Source organism: Jaculus jaculus, chromosome 8, assembly GCF_020740685.1.
Source record: "Jaculus jaculus isolate mJacJac1 chromosome 8, mJacJac1.mat.Y.cur, whole genome shotgun sequence".
Taxonomy (NCBI): Eukaryota; Metazoa; Chordata; class Mammalia; order Rodentia; family Dipodidae; genus Jaculus; species Jaculus jaculus.
Window position 1 is genome coordinate 116,421,955 of NC_059109.1, and position 8,834 is coordinate 116,430,788.

An 8,834-nucleotide genomic window follows, 5' to 3' on the forward strand; every position below is an offset into this window, starting at 1 on the left:
GTAGGTAGTGTCAGGCACTGTGAGGTCATGGATATCCAGGCCATTTTGTGTCTGGGGGAAGCACGTTGTAAGGAGTCCTACCCTTCCTTTGGCTCTTACATTCTTTCCGCCACCTCTTCTGCAATAGACCCTGAACCTTGGAAGGTGTGATAGAGATATGGCAGTGCTGAGCAGTCCTCTGTCACTTCTTCCCAGCACCATGATGCCTTCTGAGTCATCCCAAGGGCACTGCCATCTGAAAAGAGAAGGTTCTCTACCAAAAGTGACAGTAACATTGATATATGGGTATGAACATTAAGAGAAGTGCTTCCTGGGCAGTTTGATAAACATAGGATATACATTTAGCCAGACAGCAACAGACATTACACCCCTAGGGCTCATGACTACCCGTTTCAAGTTTTCAGTATCAGGGATGTATTCCCTCCCATGGAGTGGGCCTCCAATCCAATTAGAGGGCAACTGGTTTCCACCATGGCAGACGTGCCACTATTGCACCTGTTGGCTCATTTGGCCTGGCTGGCCAAATATAAGGCTTTCAGTGTCCACTGTTGAGTATCTTCACTAGTGATTTCTCTCTCTCCCATCGAACTGCATGAAGAATAGCTTTTTCCAGCTTTCTGTCAGCTGATCTATAAGGAGGTTATCTGCTCAGTTCCAGCAGGATTTCTTAGTGGCCTTGTAGCCCAAGTATGTGGAGTCTTTAGCAATAGGGTCTTACCATCTATTCCTGGTGGGGAACCAAGGGCCTTGGCAATGGCCTATGTTTTGGGGGCATCAGGGACCTCCCTGGCCAACAACTCACTGGAAGGTATCCCATCCCTGGCATTGAAAATTCTCTAGCAACAATGTATGGCTCCTGAGTGTTTCATTGTCCAAAAAAGTAGGTTTACAGGCAGCCAAAAATCACAAAAGCAAGTGTGCTTTTGGTCAGCCAGGTGCAGATAGATTCTTCTCGTCCACAGTAGCTCGTCATCCAGCGGGCTCATCACAGTGTGATGGCTGAGAGTCTCGCAATTAGCATTTAGCAGAAAATGTTAATATCTAGAGAAAACCCAGCAGCAATCAAGGCAGCGGGTGTGTTCAGAATGCCAATACACTTTGCGGGAACCCAGAATGCTTTCACAAAACTGTGTCCAGACTGTTGGAATAATTCTGAGTTAATCATAAGGCAAATTGTTTGGCCTTGTTTCAATGTGAGTAAACTCTGACAAATGAGAGTCTAACAAAAAAGAGTAGTTTTTCATATGACTTATTTATATCCTGTTAGATTTTGATTAGCAATCTCTTTCCCTGACCTCACTTGGGCCTTTTCACCCCCGTTAATCTATTCTTCTACTTACATATATGCAATATCATTCTATTAAGTACCCCTCTCCCTTCCTTTCTCTTTCCTTTATATTCCTTTTCTTGCTTACTGGCCTTTGCTACTGAGTTTTCTTCCTACTCACACAGAAGTCCCGTCATCTGTAGCTAGGATCAACATGTAAGAGAGAACATGCGACATTTGGCGTTCTGGGCCTGGGTTACTTCACTTAGTATAATCCTTTTCAGAGCCATCTATTTTCCTGCAAATTTCACAACTGCATTTTTCTTTACCGCTGAGTAGAACTCCATTGTTTAAATGTGCCATATCTTCATTATCCACTCATCAGTCGAGGGACATCTAGGCTGGTTCCATCTCCCATCTATTGTAAATGGAGCAGCAATAAACATGGTTGAGTAAGTATCTCTAAGGTAATGAGATGAGTCCTCAGGATATATGCCTAGGAGTGCTATAGCTGGGTCATATGGTAGATCTATTTTTAGTTGTCTAACTGATTTCCACAATGGTTGGACCAGATTGCATTCCCACCAACAGTGTAGAAGGGTTCCTCTTTTCTACATTCTCACCAGTATTTATGGTCATTTATTTTCATGATGTTAGCCAATCTGACAGGAGTGAGATGGAATTTCAATATAGTTTTAATCTGCATTTCCATGATGATTAGGGATGTAGAATATTTTTTAGATGCTTATATGCCATCCGCATTTCTTTAAGAACTCTTTATTTAGTTCCATAGCCCATTTTATAATTGACTTGATTTCTTATTGTTTTAATTTGTTGAGTGCTTTACGTATCCTAGATAGTAATCCTCTATCAGATGTATAGCTGGCAAAGAATTTTTCCCATTCTGTATGTTGCCTCTTTGCTTATTCATAGTGTCCTCTGCCATACAAAAATCTGTAATTTCATGAGGTCCCAGTGGTTAATCTGTGGTTTTATTGCCTGAGCAATAGGGGTTATATTCAGAAAGTCTTTGCCAAGACCAATAGGTTGAAGGGTTTCCCCTACTTTTTCCTCTAGCAGTTTCAAAGTTTCAGATCTGATGTTAAGGTCTTTAATCCATTTGGACTTAATTCTTGCACATCATTTCTTTCTTTTAAAAAAATTATTTATTTGACACAGAGAGAGAGGCAGCTAGAAAATGGGCATGTCAGGTCATCTAGCCACTGCAAATGAATTCCAGAAGCATGTGCCACCTTGTGCATCTGATTTACATGGGTCCTGGGTAAACAAACCTGGGTTTTTAAGCAAGCACCTTAACTGCTAAGCCATCTCTCCAGCCCCCAAATTTTCTTTTATGAGGTAGAGTCTCACTCTAGCTCAGGATGATCTAGAACTCACTTGGTAGCCCCTGCTGGCCTCAAACTCACAACCATCCTCCTAACTCAGCCTCCCAAGTACTGAGATTAAAAAGTACAAGCTACAACGCTTGGCTCTTTTTCTTTATTTCTTTTATTTATTTTTTTAAAATTATTGTTTATTTATTTATTTGAGAGTGACAGAGAGAGAAAGAGGGAGATAGAGAGAATGGGCGCGCCAGGGCCTCCAGCCACTGCAAACGAACTCCAGACACGTACGCCCCTTTTGTGCATTTGGTTTATATGGGTCCTGGGGAATAGAGCCTCGAACCAGGTCCTTAGGCTTCACAGGCAAGCGCTTAACTGCTTAACTAATCTCTTCATCCTTTATTTTATTTTATTGGTTTTTTGATGTAGGGTCTCACTCTAGCCCAGGCTGACCTGGAATTCACTATGTACTCTCAGAGTGGCCTTGAACTCACGGTGATCCTCCTACCTCTGCCTCCTGAGTGCTGGGAATAAAAGCATGCGCCACCACGCCCGGATCTTTATTTCTTTTAAATATATATGGTTTTACTTTTGTTTATTTGAGAGAGAGAGAGGGAAAGAGAATGGGGGCACACTAAGGTCTTCAGCCATTGCAAATTTACTCCACACACATATACCCCTTTGTGTATATGGTTTACGTGGGTGCTGGGGAAACAAACCTGGGTCCTTTGGCTTCGCAGGTAAGTGCCTTAACTGTGAAGCCATCTCTCCAGCCCTCTTTTCCTTAAAAAATTAAAAAAATATATTTATCTATTTAATTATTTGAGAGAGAGAGAGAGAGAGAGAGAGAGAGACGGAGAAAGAAAGAGAGAGAATGGGTGTGCCAGGGCCTTCAGCAGCTACAAATGAACTCCAGATACATGTGCCACCTTGTGCATCTGGCTTATGTTGGTAGTGGGAAATCAAACCTGGGTCTTTAGGCCTCACAGGCAAGCACCCTAACTACTAAGCCATCTCTCAGGCCCTAATTTTTTTTTGGTTTTTCAAGGTAGGGTCTCACTCTAGCCCAGGCTGACCTGGAATTCACTATGGAGTCTCAGAGTGGCCTTGAACTCATGGCAATCCTCCTACCTCTGTCTCCTGAGTGCTGGGATTAAAGGCATGCGCCACCACGCCTGGCTTCCTAAATTTTTTTTTAATCTCATCTTTCATATCTATATTTTATTATGGAACATTACCTTTTATTTTAATCTTTATTTATTAAAGACACAAAGAGGGAGAGATAAAAAATGGACACACGCCAGGGCCTCTAGCCACTGCATATGACCTCCAGACGCATGAGCCACTATGTGATCTGGTTTATGTGGGACCTGGAGAATCAAACCTGGCTCTTTAGGCTTCATAGGCATGCACCTTAACCACAAACCCAACTCTGCAGTTTTAAAAAACCTTTTAATGTTATTTTTATTTATTTATTTGAGAGAGAGAGAGAATGGGCATGTCAGGGCCTTCAGCAGCTGCATATGAACTCCAGACACATGGGCCACCTTGTGCATCTGGATGAGGTGGGTCCTGGGGAATTGAACTTGGGTTCTCTGGCTTTGCAGGCAAGCATCCTAACTACTAAACCATCTCTCCAGCCCATTGTCTCTTTAAAAAAAAAAAAAAAAGTTTTATTTGTGTGTACATGGGCACGTGTGACAGGGCACACATGTGCAGTGCTACCAACAAACTGTCACACTGCAAATGAATGTTGTACTAGCTGGTTGCCAAGCTTCCTGGCTATGCCTCCCATTGTCCATAGGCATGTTAAGATCACAGATGCATGCACCACTTTGCATCTAGCTTTACATAGGTGCTAGGAAGTTGAACCCAGGCAGGCAGGCTTTTGCAAACATCTTTAACCACCGAGCAATCTCCCCAGGCCAGGATGCAGTGTCTTAATACATAGGGGGAGGGAAGGGGAGGTGGTTGGCTGGGCATGGTGGCTCACACCGTTAATCTCAGCACATAGAAGTCTGAGGATAGCCAGCCTGGCCTACAGAGTTCTAGGTTCTAGGTCAGCCCAGGCTAGAATGAGACTCTGTTTCAAAAAAAAAAAAAAAAAAGTTTCTTGCCACAATGATGTGTGTGTGTATTTATGACAGCCAGGTGGAATCCCAGCATTCAGAAGGCTGAGGTAGGAGAATTACTTGATCCTAAGAATTCCAGACATGTCTAGACAACATACCAAGACATCCACCTCAAAAAAAAAGAAAAAAAAAGGGATTGGAGAAATGGTTTATAGGACAAAGCATTTGCCAATCAATAATGAGTACCTACCTGAGTTTGATCCCCAGATCCCACATAAAAAGTTGAAATCCATAGTGGGTTTCTGTAATCCCAGCACACTGATATCTCAAAGGAGACAGAGGGTAAGGAACAACAACCTGAAAATCCTGGGAAAGTTGTCCTCTCACCTCCACATGTGCGTGGTACACGCCCACATTCACACACGCACCCACACAAATATTTTTTCTTCCTTTTTATTAACAACTTCCATGATTGTAAACAACAACCCTCTCTCCCCACCCCCACTCTCCCCTTTGAAACTCCATTTTCCATCATATCCCCTGTCCCTCATAGTCAGTCTCTTATTTTGATGTCATGATCTTTTCCTCCTATTATGATGGTCTGTGTAGGTAGTGACAAATATTTTTAAAGGAGAGAAAAATGACAATAAAATAATTTAGCGCCAGTCACAGAGATTCACATGTGGTCCTCACTGCTTGGGAGGATGAAGCAGGAAATGTCATTTGAGCTCAGAAGTTGAGGCCAGCCTGAGCAGTGCAGAAAGACCTTGTCACAAAACAAAAGCCTAAACCAGGCATGGTGACGCACAACTGTAATCCCAGCCTTGGGGAGGTAGAGGTAGAGGTAGGTGGACTGCTGTGAGTTCGAGGCCACTTCTAGAGTGAGACCCTACCTCAAAAAACTATTGAAAAAACAAAAGTAAAAAAGGTTAAGTCTGGGGTTGGAGAGATGGCTTAGCAGTTAAGTGCTTGCCTGTGAAGCCTGCCCGGTTTGAGGCTCGACTCCCCAGAACCCACGCTAGCCAGATGCACAAGGGGTGTACGCATCTGGAATTCGTTTGCAGTGGATGGAGGCCCTGGTGCACTCATCCTCTCTCCCTCTATTTGCCTCTTTCTCTCTGTCGCTCTCAAATTAATTAACAAAAAAATATATATTTAAAAAGGTCAAGTCCAGGTTATTAAAACAAAAAACCTAAGCTGGTAAAAGTTCTCATCAACTGGGCTGGAGAGATGGCTCAATGGTTAAAAGTGCTTTGGATTCCCAGAAGCCCGGTACAGCTAGATGTAAGCTGGACCCATTGGTGTATGCATCCCTAATGTCGTCAAGCCCAAGGCAATAGGAGACAGACACGGGTGAACCCCAAATCTTGAGGCCAGTTAGTTTGTTGATTAATTGCAGCAGCTGTGAACAATAGAGCCCCTTTCAAACAAGGTAGAAGGTGGGGACCAACATCCTGAGGTTGTCCTCACCTCCTAATACATGGTGCATGTGCCTATACATATGAACGCACTATCACGTACGTACACAAGTTATTTTTAAAATATATTTATTTGAGAGGGAGAAGAGAGAAAGAGAATGGGTGTGTCAGGGCCTCCTGATAGTATATCAACTCCAGATGCATGCACCACTTTGTGCATCTGGCTTTATTTGGGTACTGGGGAATCAAACCCAGACCATCAGACTTGGCAAGCAAGCACCTTTAACAGCTGAGCCATCTCTCCAGCCCTAAAGAAGTTCTTATCAAGTAGGTGCAGAGTCCCTGCCCCCCCTTTTTTCCCCTAGGTATGGTCTCCCTCCAGCCCAGGCTGACCTGGAAATCACTATGTAGTCTCAAACTCACGGTGATCCACCTACCTCTGCCTCTTGAATGCTGGGATTAAAGGCGTGCACCACACCAGGCCAGAAGCCCTTCTAACTAGAACACTGTAAACTATCAATACATCCACAGGAGCAAGCCCAATTTAATGTATACAGATTTACCCATTACAACATTCCTACCATTGATATAACTAGCCAGTTCTTGGTAGGACTTCTAATTCACAATTTTTCCAGAATCAACAGTGCAGTGAACAACAATCTTCTAATCAAAATATAGACTTAGAAGTGACTATCTGGCATAAAGGATGCATACCGCTGGGTGTGGCGGTGCACACCTTTAATCCCAGAAGTTGGGAGGCAGAGGTAGGAGAATCACCATGTGTTCGAGGCCACCCTGAGACTACATAGTGAATTCCAGGTCAGCCTGAGCTAGAGTGAGACCCTACCTCAAAACAACAACAAAAGGATATATCCCCTTTTCATACTTTTTTTGAGACAGGGTCTCACTCCTCTAGTCCAGGCTGACTTCAAAATCATAGTTGTCGTGAGGCATGGTGGCGCATGCCTTTAATCCCAGCACTCAGGTGGCAGAGGTAGGAGGATCGCCTTGAGAGTTCGAGGCCACCCTGAGACTACATAGTTAATTCCAGGTGAGCCTGGGCCAGAGTGAAACACTACCTCAAAAAACAAAAACAAATTAAAAAAAAAAAGCATAGGTGTCCCAGCCTGAGACTACAGAGTGAGTTCCAGGTCAGCCTGGGCTGGAGACCCTACCTCGGAAAAAGAAACAAAACCAGGGCCGGGTGTGGTGGCCTTTAATCCCTGCATTTGGGAGGGAGAGGAAGGCTGATCGCCCACCTTCCTGAGCTAGAGTGAGATCCTACCTCAAAACAACAATAAAAAAATGATACAACCTTTTTTTCATTTTTTTTTTGTCTTTTTTTGAGCAGTGTCTCACTCCTCTAGTCCAAGCTGACTTCAAAATCATAGTTGTCATGAGGCGTGGTGGCACATGCCTTTAATCCCAGCACTCAAGTGGCAGAGGTAGGAGGATCGCCTTGAGAGTTCGAGGCCACCCTGAGACTACAGAGTGAGTTCCAGGTCAGCCTGGGCTAGAGACTCTACCTCGGAAAAAGAAACAAAACCAGGGCCGGGTGTGGTGGCCTTTAATCCCTGCATTTGGGAGGGAGAGGAAGGATGATTGCCCACCTTGAGACTACATAATGAATTCCAGGTCAGCCAGAGTTAGAGTGAGACCCTACCTCGAATCTCAAAAAACAAAACAACAAAAAAAAAAAGAAAGAAAAAAGAAACAAAACCAAAATATCAAGCAGGTGTGGTAGCGCATACCTTTAATCCCAGCACTACCCAGGCAGAGGTAGGATGGCTGTGAGTTCAAGGCCACCCTGAGACTACATACTGAAGGTTGGCCTGGGCTAGAGTGAGACCCTACCTCAAAAAACCCACTCACTCACACACACGCGCGCACACACACAAAACCACCCCAAAAGCTGACGCAGATGTAGTGATGACACACCTGTGGCCCTGCTACAGGGCAGCTGGGGTACTTACACCACTTGAACCCCAAAGTTTGAGAAAGAGAGCCTGAGCAACACAGCAAGATGTCAGCAACAATAAAGAAAATAATGAAAGCGTTTTTAAAAAGGAAAAAGGCCAAAAGCTGTGATTAAGGTTGTTGGATGAAACCCAAAAGACTCCAGGTATGTGGGCCCTACATACCCCCAGAGAAATCCCCCAAAAAGGCTCAGGCTCCAGTAAGGAGTTGGGTCACCAGGCATTTCCCACTAGGGTCAGGATGCTAGAAGCCAAGAAAAACCCAACGAAGGCATTGGAGAGATGACTTGGTAGATAAGGCACTTCCTTGCAAAGGCAAAGGACCCAGGTTCAACTCCCCGGGACCGACTTAAGCCAGATGCACAAGGTGGTGCATGCGTCTGGAGTTCCCCTCAGCGGCTGGAAGCTCTGTGTGCCCATACTCTTTCTACCTTCCCCTTTCTCTAAATAAACAAGCATATAAGTAATATAAATAATTTTTCTATTTTTATATAAAACATAAGTAAATGAATACATAAAATATATATATTAAAAAAAAGAAAAACCCGACGAACAACAAAAAAACAAAAAAAAGACACCAGCGGGAACCGCTAGAAGCCACCGCCATCAGTCCCACCTGGGCCCGGGCGGGGTGGGGGGGGTGGGGAGGGGACCCCCGCGGGGCTGGACTGTGACGACAGCAAGCGCAGCCGGGCCAGCCGGCGGTAACGGAGGACGGGACGGGACGGGGGCGGGGGGTGACACCTGCGAGCGGCGCG